Source organism: Dasypus novemcinctus, chromosome 5 (assembly GCF_030445035.2).
Source record: "Dasypus novemcinctus isolate mDasNov1 chromosome 5, mDasNov1.1.hap2, whole genome shotgun sequence".
Lineage (NCBI taxonomy): Eukaryota > Metazoa > Chordata > Mammalia > Cingulata > Dasypodidae > Dasypus > Dasypus novemcinctus.
Window position 1 is genome coordinate 73,518,159 of NC_080677.1, and position 15,303 is coordinate 73,533,461.

At 34.8% G+C, this 15,303-nt stretch overlaps 1 protein-coding gene across 4 annotated transcripts in view; it reads right to left on the reverse strand.

Moving 5' to 3' along the window:
* The window catches only part of CD36 (CD36 molecule (CD36 blood group)), a 323,059-nt gene that overhangs the window by 50,142 nt on the left and 257,614 nt on the right, over positions 1–15,303 (reverse strand). Inside the window, exon 1 of one of the 4 annotated variants that reach the window (XM_058297108.2) lies at positions 7,369–7,477. The exons of 2 other annotated variants lie outside the window; for them this stretch is intronic. The gene's annotated coding sequence lies outside the window, so the exon portion shown is untranslated. Of the gene's footprint in view, positions 1–6,478; positions 6,633–7,368; positions 7,478–15,303 lie in introns of those variants that run through there. One more of the 4 variants, XM_058297113.2, reaches the window with a different exon arrangement.

Genomic DNA, 15,303 nt, shown 5'->3' on the forward strand with positions numbered 1-15,303 from the left:
ACTCTACTAGTCCTGCTACTTTCACTCTACTCAATTAGAACACAGCCTTGGAGACTGCTGGGACACAACTATGTTTTCTTGGCTTTTAGAGACCAAGGTCTCAGTTTTGTGGTAATTAGGTAAACAAACTATCCCACTCTGCAGTTCCTCCTGTTCGTGAGACACAAGTGTGACTTGAGATGCTTACGTTGCCTGAGTACATTGTAGTGCTCTCTGTAATATTCTTTTGTCAACACCACCAGTGACTTCCTGTTCAGAGTGACTAGGCTAAGAATATCATTGTTTTCCCAAGTTGCACGTATGAGGTTGGAGCAGTAGCCTCTAGGTATTCCAAGTACTAAAAACATTTTCTGGACATGATCCAAGGTAATAGTGAAGCCTGTTTTTCCTCTCCTTTTCTGCACTTCCTTGGGGAAAATTGGGCAATCACAGTAGGTTGGAGGCAAAAAGACTGCACATAAGTAAAAAATTTCTCCTTGAGGAGAAAAAAGTATGTAAAAATACAGAAACTGCCCCATATGATGTGACACAAAATTAAGAACCATTATTTATTCCCCATATCAGAAAGAAGCATGCCCCAAAAGACTGATTTCATAATCAGCTTTCAATGTAGACGTCTTTCTTTCTCAAGTTTCTTTTTATTTTTTCTTTTTATTCTTCTTTGGTTACCCTACATTTATCTGCTCTGGCTGATATTTACTTGACTATTTGACATTCATTTGATCTTTCTAATTTCCTTTGAAAATGATACATGATTTTTGGAGTGTAAATTTTGAATTGCATGCAAATGAAAACACTGCAATTGCACTTACAAAATAACAGATATCCCCAAATTAGAAGAAACCAGGGTACATCTGTACCTTCACTCCTTTTGTCAATAAGCTCCTTTAACCACTGAACAGATACAATTCTATTTCAAAAGTCATCAGCCTTTACTGATAGCTCCACACAAAAAAACAGCTTTCTAAATGCTACGAAAAAATATTTTTGTCAAATCCAAATTGTAATCTGCATAGTAATCTTTGTTATCAACCTATGTAAATTAAAGTAATTAAATTCCTCAAACTCTTAAAGCTCAGAAAAGGAAGACTAAAGATGCCCTACTGGTCCACAGGATAGAGGAATAGAGTATGGATTAGAGTGGACTTACTGATATTCTACTGTGGAACTACTGTGATTAGTAATGGAAGAAATTATAGCATTGATGTGGAGAAAGTGGCCACAGTTGTTGCTGAGGGTAGGGAGAGGGAAGAAGAGATATGACGTGGGGGCATTTTCAAGACTTGGAGTTGTCCTGGGTGGTACTACAGGGACAGATGCTGGACATTGTATGTCCTGCCATGGCCCATTGGGTGGACTGGGGGAGAGTGTGGACTACAATGTAAACCATTATTCATGCGGTGCAGCAGTGCTCCAAAATGTATTCACCAAATGCAGTGAATGTCCCACAATGATGGAAGAGGTTGTTGATGTGGGAGGAGTGGGGTGAGGGTGGCGGGGAGTATATAGGGACCTCTTATATTTTTTTAATATAACATTTAAAAAAAATAAAGAGAGAAAAAAATAGCATTATTAGGTGCAGTGTTATATTTATGCCTATTAGATAAAATACATTATGTATACCTATCACATCTTCCATATACTCATTTAGTTTTTGTTTGTATGTTCCAAAAGTTATGAATAAAAGTAGATTTCAGGTTAAAAAAAAAAAGTCCTACTTCCTTACTTAAAGCCTTACCTAATTTATCTGTATGTCATTTAGATTAGGGGAGATATACTGTAATGACTTTCTTTTCCATAAGGTTTTCCTAATGGGAAAGAAATCTTTTCTTTCCAAGATACAAAGGCCACCACTGAATATGTCAGTCTTTCAGCCAATCTTCAGCCAAACTAAGGTGAATAAATTTAAAACTGAAGGTAGAGGGAAGCAGATGTGGCTCAAGAGATTGGTCTCCCACCTACCACATGGGAGGTCTGTAGTTTGGTTCCCAATGCCTCCTAAAGAAGACAGTGAGCTGGTTCAAAAACAAGCTGACACAAGATGATGGAACAAGAGACACAAGAGGAAAAACATAATGAGAAATACAACAAAGCAGGGGGCTTAAGCAATTAGTCACCTCCCTCCCACATCAGAGGTCCCAGGTTTGATTCCTAATGCCTCCTAATAAAAGAAGACTAACAGACACAGCAAGTGTAAACAAGAGGGTGGAAAGAAATAAATAAAAAAGCCTTTTTAAAAAAGAAATGAAGGTAGATAATGTCTTCTTTTTTTCAGGAAAAATGGGTGTTAAGACACTTCGGGGGATTAGTTTCAATATTAGATAGAGATGAAATTTAGTGAGTGAATCTGATGAAATTCAGCTATCTCACTCAACTGACTCATATTTTGGGGAATCCCTCAATATGCTTAAAAATTTCCTAGAGGAAATAATGACAACGATGTTTCCTCACGAACTTAACACCCTCATGTGCTTTGGGCATCTTGTGTGGTGAAGAGCACCTTGAGTTCCATATGCCATATGCAGTTGAGCTTCTAGAGATGTCCCCTAATGTGAGTTCAGAGGTTCAAAAGTCACCTCCCTATTATTACTTATAAAGCATGTGCAGATATGAACGCATTACTGCCTCTAAATTGTCAACTTTATTAATTAAATAGGAAATATTATAAGAACATTCATTTTCCCTTAGGACTCACAAAAACAATGCACTTCTATCATCTTTCACTCATCTGGATAAAGAAGCACGCATTCACGTTGCTGGATCCATCTTACAACCCTGAGGAAAGCCAACCTGTGACAAAGCCAACTGTCAATTAAGGCAAAAGCTGAGTGAGTTAAGAAGAAAGAGCCAGCACTTTGATCCAACCAAAGAGTGATAACTCTGGAGTTTTAGTTATATGGGCTAACAAATCCCTGTATTTATTTAGCTAGTTTGGGTGGATAGCATGCAAACTGATACCCTGACATTCTGTGTAAAACATGGACTTGTTTATATCACAGGCATTTTCATGTATTTTAAATGTCTAAATTATCTAACCAAAGTTCTACCTCATTAAATGTGGTCAAAGAACATGGTTTAACTAGTTGAGTTTTTCCAAATATATACATATATATATATTCCTGCAATATAGTTTTCTACACTGTATGCAATCACTATAGCTATTACTATAATATAAAGCATAAAGTGCCATCTCTATATTTTATTCATCTCTATATTTTGAGAACACTTATTTCTCTTAGAACACATAGTGTCCTACCCACAGAAAGTGTTCCAAAAAAACAATAACTCAATTCATTACTCATTTGTTCACTCATGAGTTGCAAGGGATAGATCATAGTGAAACTGCCCATAATGCATTCACCCCCATAATGCAAACACTACCACGCTGATAGTGTTTACCATTATACTCCCAGAGTTTAAATCGTTCCTGACTCATAAAAGGTACTCAAATATTTGTTGATGGGGTGCTGAATATACTATACTATAGGATTTGCACCACAAATTAAGAAGAGACATGGGTATGTTAAATACCTTGATAGAGATTTGGTATCAATACCTTTATTTTTCCAAGTTATCTGATGCCAAGGTTTAAAAGGACTGATGATTTTTCAGACGTGTGCTTGTTTATATTTAATAGACACCATGCATGCAATGGAATAAAGAAAGGATGCAGCCTCCTTTAAGAAAAACTCTGAATGTGTTAAACATGTAAATAGTCTGATCATTTCACATTAGAAAATATTCTTAAGAAGGGCTTTACTTGCTAAGGATATTACTTAAGCAATTAGAATACCATGATGAATAACAATAAACTTTCTCCAAGCATTTCAAATGATCCAATGCATCAAATGTGTTTATATGCTCATTACGTGGAATAGAATACTGACTAAAATGAAAATTTCCAAAACTTATTAAAATTGCATCAAAAAGCATGATTAAGCATTAAATGTAGAAGATTATTAAGTGGTCGTATTGGTTGTTTTGCCTATTAAAATCCTCTCCAAGTCTCCTGAATTCTCTATCATTTAATTTTTTACATGCTAATCCAACATCTTCTTATGTAGACTAGAATAGATGTGATCCCTTGCTAAAAGTGTGATTTCTGTGGGTTGTTCAGTTGATTTATTCTGGATTGTTCATTCGCCTTGTTAAAAATCAGTAGGCTTTTAGCCTAACTACAAAAAGCATCTCTGTCAGGGTGGGCAGTATATCCTAAATATTGGAAGCCTTAAACATGGACCCCACGGCTTTTCTGTTCTCATGGTAGCAAACTCAAGGAACATAGCTTCAGTTCTGTCTCTGTACTGTTTCAGTTGTCTGTGACATGAGGCATATCATTCACAGGGGCAATGCCCAGCTGAACTGATAAGCTAGGGGATTAAAACAATTGCTCATCTGCAGAATTCTTTGGAAATGAATATAAAGCAAAATCTAAAACATCACCAAATATATCAGTGTCTCATAAAAACCTGAGCCAGACTGATTCCTTTATCCTTGAGAGAATCTTTAATATGATGAACTCTTAAATATCCAAACAAAATACATAAATGCCAAAACCCAGGAGAAAAGGAAAATAAATAGAACCTTTGCAATAGTCTTGTCTCAGGAGAGACTGAGGCTCTATCTCCTCTATTGACTACGATGAATATACAAAAGTTGGAATCAATAGGGAGACAAAATAAGCACAACACATATTTATGAAGCAGTACAAAGAAGATACAGTTTATATATAGCATGAATGTATAAATAAATAGGAAACATTATTAAAATACGTAAACATGCTCCAAATCAGAAAGGACAAAAAAGCTGAAAATATACTGCAGAGTGCAAGTACTTAACTGAATGGCAAGAGTAGTTTCCTTAATGTCTTTTCCATTTTTGCAAAATGAGCTTTTCAAAAATATTAATTTTCTATTAAATTTATGTATCTAATTACATGGTAAATTACTTAAGGCATAAGATTTTAAAGAGAAAAAATGGTAATGCATCTCATATTTATATGATCTACAAATCAGGAATTAGCAATGTAAAAATATCATGAAAATGGATGAGATGTATACATTTATAAGTAAATTTATAGATTATTTAGATAGAATTATTTGGAGAAACCAAATTTATAGAGCTTTTGTATTAGCCCATCAATTATATAATGTGGCTGTCTTGCTTTCTTATGCTTTTAATTTAATGCAAATCATACACACACATATATATAGACTTAGCAAAAGGGGTAATATCCAATAGTCATAATGAATTGAAATATCTAAATGTATATATAGAATTTATGCTTAATTTTCATGCTCTTACCATCTATTATAAATTACAATGTATTATTTTCAAAATATAATTTATAATATTTAGCACAAATGTAAATAACAAAAATACCAATATAATAGGAGAGCTGATCTTACCAGCAAAATATGGAGATGTGGCACAATGCCAGCTAAGTTAGTTTTGCATTCACTGATAAAATGGGTTGCCATAGCAAGCCCATAGTCACTGAGTTTCTAAGCAACCTAAGACTCCATAGACTTGCAAATACTTAGCAGTCCACTGATCTTTCATCATCCTAAAGGAGGAAATATAAAAATCTGTGGCATCAAACACAATAAAGGATATCCAAATTACGTAGGATAGCAGTGGCCTCTATGAAATGTGCCCTATATTAATATCCATTTAACATATTAATAAATACTATTCGTACTGGGGAGTTATTTGATTACTCTAAGTGCTAAGTGGATGAAATTAGGTACAGGAAATGATCAGTTCCTGGTATGTATTGAGACACAAATATTTGTTGAATGGATGAACACGATGCCATGAATAATTCAAGTCTCTAAAGACAAAGTTATTTACATAATGCCAGTCTTCATAAATTCCTTGCTTTTTAATATAAGAATGTATCATATTAGTAGCATAACTATATAGCATATAATTTCAAATTCTATTTTTTCTAATTATTGTACATTTAGATTACATAGGTAATTCTAGATCAGCAATTATTCTGGAGCCTGTGTTGAAATATTTAAAATTATGGTTTATCTCAGAATGCTTACATAACAATATTAACTACCCAAATGCCAAATAGAATTGCATAGATCTGAGATACAAGGTTATGAATCATGCTTTAAATAAACTTTTATTAGCACTTCCTCACTCTGCCTATTATAAACACTTTCTTCAGTCTCCTATTTTCATAAAATGTCCCCTAAGGCAAATCATTGCCTAAAACATTCTCATTTAATCCATAGGGTTCAGTATCTAACTATTTTAAGATAAATCACAATGAAGTAAAGTTGAGACATACAAATATTAATTTAACCCACATTATATCACAATGCAGGTGGAAATGAACCAAAATGGCTACATGTGACCAACAACAACAAAAAAAATCTGTGCCTGGAAAATGTAACATTTTTATCTAGTTTCCAGTTTTCTAAAATTACCTGGTATTCTTTACTTCTAGGTAACTAATTCTTACCTTTAAAACCATCTTAGGAATTTGCAAGTTGAAAACTAGTTTTAGCTTAATGGTTAATTTTTTAACACTACTTCCTATTTTCAGTCGGCTGCCACATCAAAAGATTCAGTTGTCCCATCATGTATATGATACAGTGACTGAGTTCTCTAGCCTGAGTTTAAAATAAAGTTGCAAAGTCACCTCTCACACAAGTCAGAGCAGTCATCTGTTGACAAAAACCATGCCTGGAATGCCAGCACTAGAGACTGCCAGTGATCTCTGTTTTTTACTGTTGATCATCAGAAATGGGGGATGTTAGAACCTTTTTTTCTAATATTCGGAAGACAATTACTCTTTTAATGCATGAAATACCAATGTACTGCCTTATATTCTTAATGGAAGAGAGTCAAAACTTCCATAATTATATTTATTACAATTGCATCTTGATGCAAAAAGTGGTCAACTACAATTTAACAATCTTCCTGGAACATAACAGCTAAACATGAATTTGCCCTTTTAGTATGTTACTCTATTAAGACATTGCTCCTTTGCTGCAGGCGTATGTATATAGGAGGGTTCAGATAAATTCAACTATTTTTTTGAATGCCTCCTTAACACTTAGTTTTGTCGTTACTGACAAAATCATAGCAAAGTTACTACACCAGACAAATTCCCTCCACTTTCTGTTAGATATACCTTTGTCAAGAGCTTGGGATGGGGTAAATAAATATCTACGATACCCAAAATACTCCACTCCCTGAAAGAAAAGAGAAATACAAGTACCACTTCTCCTGGACAGGAAGAAAGCAAAAATTAGACCAAGATAAGAGATTTTAGTAGTGCAAGCAACAATCTTGAGTCGTATGTCATTAGAATAGGTAACTTTACAGCTATTCCATAGGTGTAATTACCAGTGAAGAAGTCCGATGAATGAACGCAAGGTCACGAATGTTAAGGCACTTTCAAAATGCTGGCTGGAAGACCATGGAATTAATTCTGACTCTGGTTGTGTTTGCCCCAAGGACTGGGTCAAATCACTGCTGTACATCAGTCAGTCAGCCCCACCTCCAAATATCCCGGAATGGCTGTGGAATTTTGATTGACACGCCAACAAAGCAGTGGAATTCCTCAACCAAAGTAAACCCTGTAACCAGTATTTGACTACTTCTCCAGCTTGGAAATGAGCTGCTCTTCACCTGGCTCTTTTTTTAAAATAAATAAATTTAAGAAGAAAAGAAAAGAAAGAAACAATAGCTCTGTGATGTTTAAAGAACACAGAAGCAGCTCACTCTCCAGGGATATCCCTACTTATTCTCAAATTGCAATTCTCTCGACTATTTTCACCCTGTGTCTTTGTTACAGGACTTTACAGTCCTCTCAGGAGCCAAATAACAACATGCACAGCAGTCGCTGGGGAAGAAACAAAGCATCAATGATATTTATAGTTTGTGGAAAGCCAGAGATGGGGGCAACATTATGGAGAGCTTGTACAACTAAGTCCAGGTTTACAAGAGTTAAGACATTCCTTCACTATATAAGAGAACTAAGACAGCAATATTTGATGGGTATACTATCATATATACAACCTATAAGAACGCCCAAAACTAAACTAAAGTAAAATAAAGAACACCGTGAAAAAGGAAAAATAAGGCCGTACCAGTCTAGGCTACATAAGACTATGAGAAACATTTTTTCCCCTGATTTTTAAGGGACTATTTCTCTGGGAATTAATATCACTGATATGCATGCTTACATATACACGTATTCAGTGAATATTTACCATATAGCTACTTTGTGCCCAAAATTCTGCTGCAAAGAGGAAGAAAAAATCATCTCTACTGTGAGGTTATTCACAATGCACTTCAACATAATTTGTAATGTGTATGTAGCTCTAGGTACTTTCAATCTACCTCTTGGAAGTGGACAGTTACCTTAGTTAAGAATATTCATTCTACAGCAGGTTACTTAGTATTTAATCAGGGTCAAAATCATTATCTTTACCTAGTAAAAACGAGATTTGGAAGACAATGGGAATTTCAGTGGTGAAATTAATGGTGTCAAAAATTTATGAATTGTTAGAAATATTACTGGCTGTCTCCCTACCCTTACATAATAGAGTACAAAAATCCAGCAAGTCCAGTCACTTAATGCTCAGTTCACAAATGATCCATTGTCTAGCTGTGATTTGAAGATCGTTCTTGTTTGTCCGGCTATGCCTAAGTGGTTAGCTGAGTCCTATAGTTGGAATGTTAAGTATGGTAGGCTTTTGATGAATCTTCCTGTTGGATCTGTTGGGAATACCCAAAAGAACAGAGAACAGACAGTTCATGGAGTGCAGGGAACAGGTTGGGTTCTTGCCGACTACCCAACTGCTTCAGTTAGAAGCAGTCTGAGAAGGCTTTCACTATACCTCTTCCAGAAAGGAGATCTTGTCCCCTGCTGGTATTTATTAAAGGCTACTAATATTGGGGAGCGGATGTAGCACAAGTGGTTGAGTGCCTGCTTCCCACGTAAGAGGTCCTGAGTTTGATCCCCAGTACTTCCTAAAAACAAAACAAACAAAAAATCTCACTGGGGAGTGGATGGAGCTCAGTGGTTGAGTGCCTGCATCCCATATATGAGGTCCTGGGTTCAATCCCCAGTACCTCCTAAAGAAAGAAAAGAAAAAGGCTAATAATCTTTATCAAGATAACCTAATAGTAGTGTTTGGCTTAGGCAATTTAATGACACTTTCAAGGAGCTCCTATTCTGGTAATATTGCCCACATATAAAAGACAATTTCACATAAAGATTCATCAGAAGACTGTAAAGTCCCCTGGGCTCATAGGACATCTATATTTATTCAGATATAAATAACCGTAGCAGTTCAAAGACCTTTTACCTACTTCTACGCATGACACATTTTTTTTTCTCATTTCTTCCCAGCCTTCGTATTGCAAAAGTGCATAGTACATAAAAAAGATAACTCATATGACCTACCTAGTCATGAACATTTAAGAGATGAAGTCTTCAGGAACAGGAATTTGTAGTGTAGTCACTTTTTCTAAGTCATCCTTATGGTTATTTAAAAAAACAAACTATCAACTAAAATATTGCTTCTGACTTACAGTCAAACACTTCATATTTGGTTTCTCTGGTATTTCTGGTTCCTCTAAAGAGTGAATGAACTACTTTATTTTCTTCCTTATATTCTCTACTTTTCAAGTCTTTTCATCTCTCTTCTCCCAAGTTTAATTTTTTGCATGCTGTTATTCTTCTATCTCCTCCTTTAGCAATGCTAGTCAACTTAATTTTACGTTCCTAAATAAATAGCTTACATCTTTTTTAATCCCATACACTCTACCCTGTTAATAGCATGGTGTTAATTAAAAACAATAACAGCAACAACAAAATCTATTGTACTTCCAGTATTCTATTGACTATTTTAAAAATTTTACCGATTTTAAATAAAATTGCATTTTAATTAATTTATTCAATTTCTGCCCCTCTCCTTATGTAAGACAACCTGAAAAAGATCTAGGAAAGAATAGGGGGGTGGCGATTATATTTGTTCATATAGTACCATGGGTCAGGTGTCATGATAAATGTTTCTATGTGTCATTCAATTCTCAAAATAATCTATAAATTAAATCTTCTCAGCCAAATTTTTACAGATGAGATAACTGACACAAGGACAAAGTTAGGAAAATTAATTAAACTTGTTCAGAAATAATATGAGCTAGGTGACCCTGAGTTTATGGATCCACATTACAAGTAGTATCAAATTAACAGGAAGACATAAGGATACATAGTTAAGCATAAACATTTCCTTGCCTATCTCTAAATCCTTGCCTCTTGTCAATGTAATCCCATGGAAGAAGCATTTTGCTACACTTCTTTGATGTTTTAGAATTCTTTTTTTTTTTTTTTTTTTTTTTTTTTTTTTTTTTAAAGATTTATTTATTTTATTTAATTTCCCCCCCTCCCCTGGTTGTCTGCCCTTGGTGTCTATTTGCTGCGTCTTGTTTCTTTGTCCGCTTCTGTTGTCGTCAGCGGCACGGGAAGTGTGGGCGGCGCCATTCCTGGGCAGGCTGCACTTTCTTTTCACGCTGGGCGGCTTTCCTCACGGGTGCACTCCTTGCGCGTGGGGGCTCCCCCACGCGGGGGACACCCTTGCGTGGCACGGCACTCCTTGCGCGCATCAGCACTGCACATGGCCAGCTCCACACGGGTCAAGGAGGCCCGGGGTTTGTACCGCGGACCTCCCATATGGTAGACGGACGCCCTAACCACTGGGCCAAAGTCCGTTTCCCTAGAATTCTTTTTATTACTTTTTTATATAGATTTAAATTAAACAACTTGATTCGAACAATCATTTTATTTAATATTATAATCTCTTCTTGGTGACAAAAATTTCTGTTTCCAGAGTATGTGAAAAATAAATAACAAAATAAAGCACTGAAAATGTAATGAAAGTTACACAGATATGGAGACAAATTACCATAAAATAGCACAATAGATGCTGCAATAGAGGATTTAGGAGGTAGTGTGGGGGCCTCAAAGGAGGGTGCTATTAGAAGGAAAAAATGGCAGTTCTTATGGAGGAAATGACTCTCCAGGTCCATTCTGAATGATGTCAGAGACCAGTTAACAAGCTTTGGTTGACATGGGGAAAGGATAGAGGGAAAAGGCATATCACTGTCCATAGAAGAATTAAGCAATTTCTACCATAAGCCAGTGTCTTTGAGCAAGAATATACAAAAGTTGTTGCTGTAAACTTCAAAATATATAAGATTTTAAAAATTCATTTCAAATTAATTAAGTGCATACCTCTCTGTTCAGGTGCCGCTTTAAAAAAAATTTTTAGTTTTCGCCTTAGAATGCAAGAGCAATTAGTCCTAAATTGCCAAAATTTCTAGCTTGACTTGTAATAAGAATCACAAGTAGGAATTAAAATTCTGCTTCAAAGCATGGATATTTTACTTAATGCTGAAAAGATGAAAGCATATTGGATATATTTTACAAGTATCTTGCCTTTGTTATTTGGTAAATCTTTAGATAAAGAAAAGCTCATTTAAATTAGAAAATGAAGGTCAATATATTGATTGTTAAAAAAAAGCAAACCAAATTTAATTTGAAAATAACGAGTAAGAAATCAAAGGTGTATATATAACTTTGGAAGCACTTTAATGATTTTAAATGAAAAAGTATTTAGACAAATATCAAAAGATAAGTTGTTTATGACAATTGACAATATCTTTGCTGTTTAAGTAATGTAACTTTTAAAAAAAACCTTGGTTTATTTATATGTCTCTTATTATGGATAAAAGCATATCATCTTACTAAGAATGTTAGAGGGTTAGGAAAAGCAAACATTCATACTGAGGCCTAAGGAAATGAGAAACCAGAGGATGTATAAATAATAATTCACAATAAGCTGGAAACTTAAGCAGCATGTTATAACTTAAAGAAATTAAACACAGGGGACATTTTATTTCCATTTGAAAGCACAGAGAAATAAATATTTGCAAATGAAGATTTCTTTATTCTTCTACTTTTCACCATAAAGTAATTCTCCTCACTTAAAAGTTTTTTGGAAAAACAAGATCACTCATTTTTAAATCTATCTTACATTTGCCACCCAGATTAATGCTCTTCTGGATATGTTCATTTCCACGCCCCACTAACCTTATCACAAGCAGAAGCAAGTGTAAAGACAGCACATTCCTTCTATGCATTACCCCCATTCTGGCCTCTGGCAGGGAATTTGTCCTGAAGTCTCTCCTTTCTTCCCTGTTGCTCAACTGGATTACATAATAATAAGCAGAGTTTTATTTCCATTATCAAACAGGTAACTCCTAATGGCCTTGCAGTAGGGACTGGGCTCCTCTTAAGCAGAACTTCACTGAGCTTCAATATTTAAACCCATCAATTAATGTTCTGTTACATGAGCAAGCTCCTGGAATGAAGCAACTGGGAAACGATTATGTTAAAAACACCACAGACGTGCTATCTTGTGCCGCTTCCTCTTGCAGGCTAAGTAAATCAAAACTGCTTCTGGTGAGTACTTTAAAAGTCAACACACTTGTCCTTAAAATCTGTTTGAAGGACAGGTGACAGTCTTGTTGAATGTTAACAGACTTTTTAAATAATGGTGCCATCATTTATATTCCTTATAAACATCATCTCTTATTTACTTTGTGAAATTAAAAAGATCTTTTAGGAATCACATTTCTTGAAAAGCCCAAATTGTTTCATGTCATACTATGGCTAACCCTTATTGAGAGTGTTTAACACATGCCAGATGTCATTCTGAGTTTTTCATGTGGATCATATTGATTAATCTTCACAACAACCCTTTGAGGTAAGTGCTGTTGTTTTCCCAATGCTACAAATGGCAACAGTGAGACTCTTGAGAGGTGAAATAGCTTGTTCAAAGACATAGTGGTAAGGTAAGTCTCAAACCTGGGCTATATATTCAGACCCTGCTCCTTTAACAGTTTACTCCCATCACACTATCTATTTTTGTCAACATGAAACAATGTATAAAAGAAAAAGCATATGATAAAAAAATTCTCTTAACATTACACATGAAAGAAATATTGTATATGACAGAAAATAGTAATAACATTTGCTTAAAGAAAATAATATCCTTTTTAAATCTAAGTCATTCTTGCAACTAATGTAGGCAAGTCCAAGTTTTGGCTCTTTAATATTTTACCAGTCTTGCTTTTGTCAGTGAAAACACCCCAGATGATACCTGCACAGAGGAACTAAAACAAACAAAAAAACAGAACCACCAACATGTCTGATATATGTTTGAAAACTTTATCTTCCTAACAGGATTTTACTTTTTAAAAATTGATCTTAATAACAAATACAATCTATTTTTAAAATATTGATGTCAAATAAATCAAATAACACTTTATGGCAGATATCACTGCCATTCTTTCTATTTCATCTATCCTAAGAGCCCGGAATTTGTATTTCAGGTATTGAATGTACATGTGATTACAAGATTCCTTCCAAGTGTCAGAGGTTGACTGTTGATCTGTCTAAACCAATAAATCTTCTTGACACTAACAGGTATATATATGAGCATGTAACAAAATGCTAATCATCGTATCACAAGAGAAGTTGGCGAGAGAGCTATTGTGACAGTTTTTCTGTTTTAAAAGACTGAGACAAGTCAGGAACTTGTTTCCTACTGCTATTGGTCATTGTTAAATAAAGACTTGATGCTTGGAATTGCTGCAGCCACTTTGTACACATGAGGTAAAAGCTAGTATAATTACAGAAAAAATGATTTGGAGTGTTAACATTGGTAAGCCTATGAATTGACCAGCCTGAAACCATCCTGTCTCTGATTCCTTGTTATATGAAATGATAAAGATTCTCCATTGTTTACTCTAATTTTATTGGAGTGTTTTATTACTAGAAGACAAAAGCATCCCACCTGATATAACTACAGACCTCAAAAAGTATTTGCTAGGATTAATTTCCATAGCATTTGTCAAAGAGAGAGCAATTATCACTTTCCAAATCTAGCTTGTCTCTCAAGCAACAATTTAAAGTAATGGGCATCATACCATCTCAATAACACAATTATTTTTTTCTCAGGTGGCATGCATGTGTTTGTTTATGCAATCAACTCAAAATAAAGGCCACAGAAATGCCACATACATCTATCAACTGAAAGAGCATATTCATTTAAAGGGAATACCTGCCACATAATATGTTTTCAAGATCAAATCATTATAAAAATTTAAAAAAATCAAGTCCAAGTTTCCATCATTCTAGGAAATATAATTGTCTTTCCTGACAAGTCAAGATTAAAGCCCTTTTATATATTAAGGGGTGGGGTTTGGCCCAACTCTTTTAAGTGATCATAACTACTTTCCAAATTTAATCCTGAACAGTAACATAATATCAATTCCTTGGTTCTACTAAAACCCCTTCCCCAATCCACAGCTTTATATCTTTCAGTTCAAACAGAGAGTGAGAAGAGAATGGGAGAACAAAATCACAAGTATAAAAATATCACAATATTATTTTATAAAAATTATAAATTGTAGGAAACAAATGTGATAGAAGTTTAGCTGAGGAAAGAGATCAATGTGGAATGAAATCCTAAGATAATGCTCATAGAAATCTTAGATACTTAATTCTCCCCAAGAAGATTAGTTGACTTTTAATGGAAGGAAGTCGAATTCTAAGCAAATAAAATTAGATAATTACATAAAGCACTTGGCACTGTAGATGATAACATTTGAAAAAAAGACATGTGAACAGCCCAAAGCTGTTTTGACTTGAAAACGCATGTCTACAGGTAGTAAATATACCGACACAGTATACTAGGACCAGGATATATGAGGCTTATATGCCTGAGCATATTTCAGCAGGCAGAAAGGATTGAAGAAAAAAATGACAAGATGATTTTAAGGTTTAAAATTATGGCCAAGATCTCTAGTTAAATGTGGCAGATTGAACATGTGTGTGTGTGGTTTTTTTTTTTTTTTGCTTCCTCCCGAAATAGTAAAATGAATGTAAAAGAATTAAAGAAGAAATAAATACACATATTTACCCCAAAGATTTAGATAGAAGAGGAAAGAAAACATGTCAATATTTTTAAAAGCACATGGACTAATGATTACAGCTCAACAGACTTTCCAAGCTTCAGGTTCTAAGCATCTCAGCATGTGACAGAGAGCTAGTAAGAAACAAACAAAATCTACCACATAACTCCAGATAGGCTCAGGGGCTAGCAGCATGGCGTGCCATGGAAACCAGGCCCAGGAATAGGTAGAAAATAGCAGAGACAAACTTGGTTGTATATCTTTAGGAGAAGTCTTAACCCTTAGATCCTT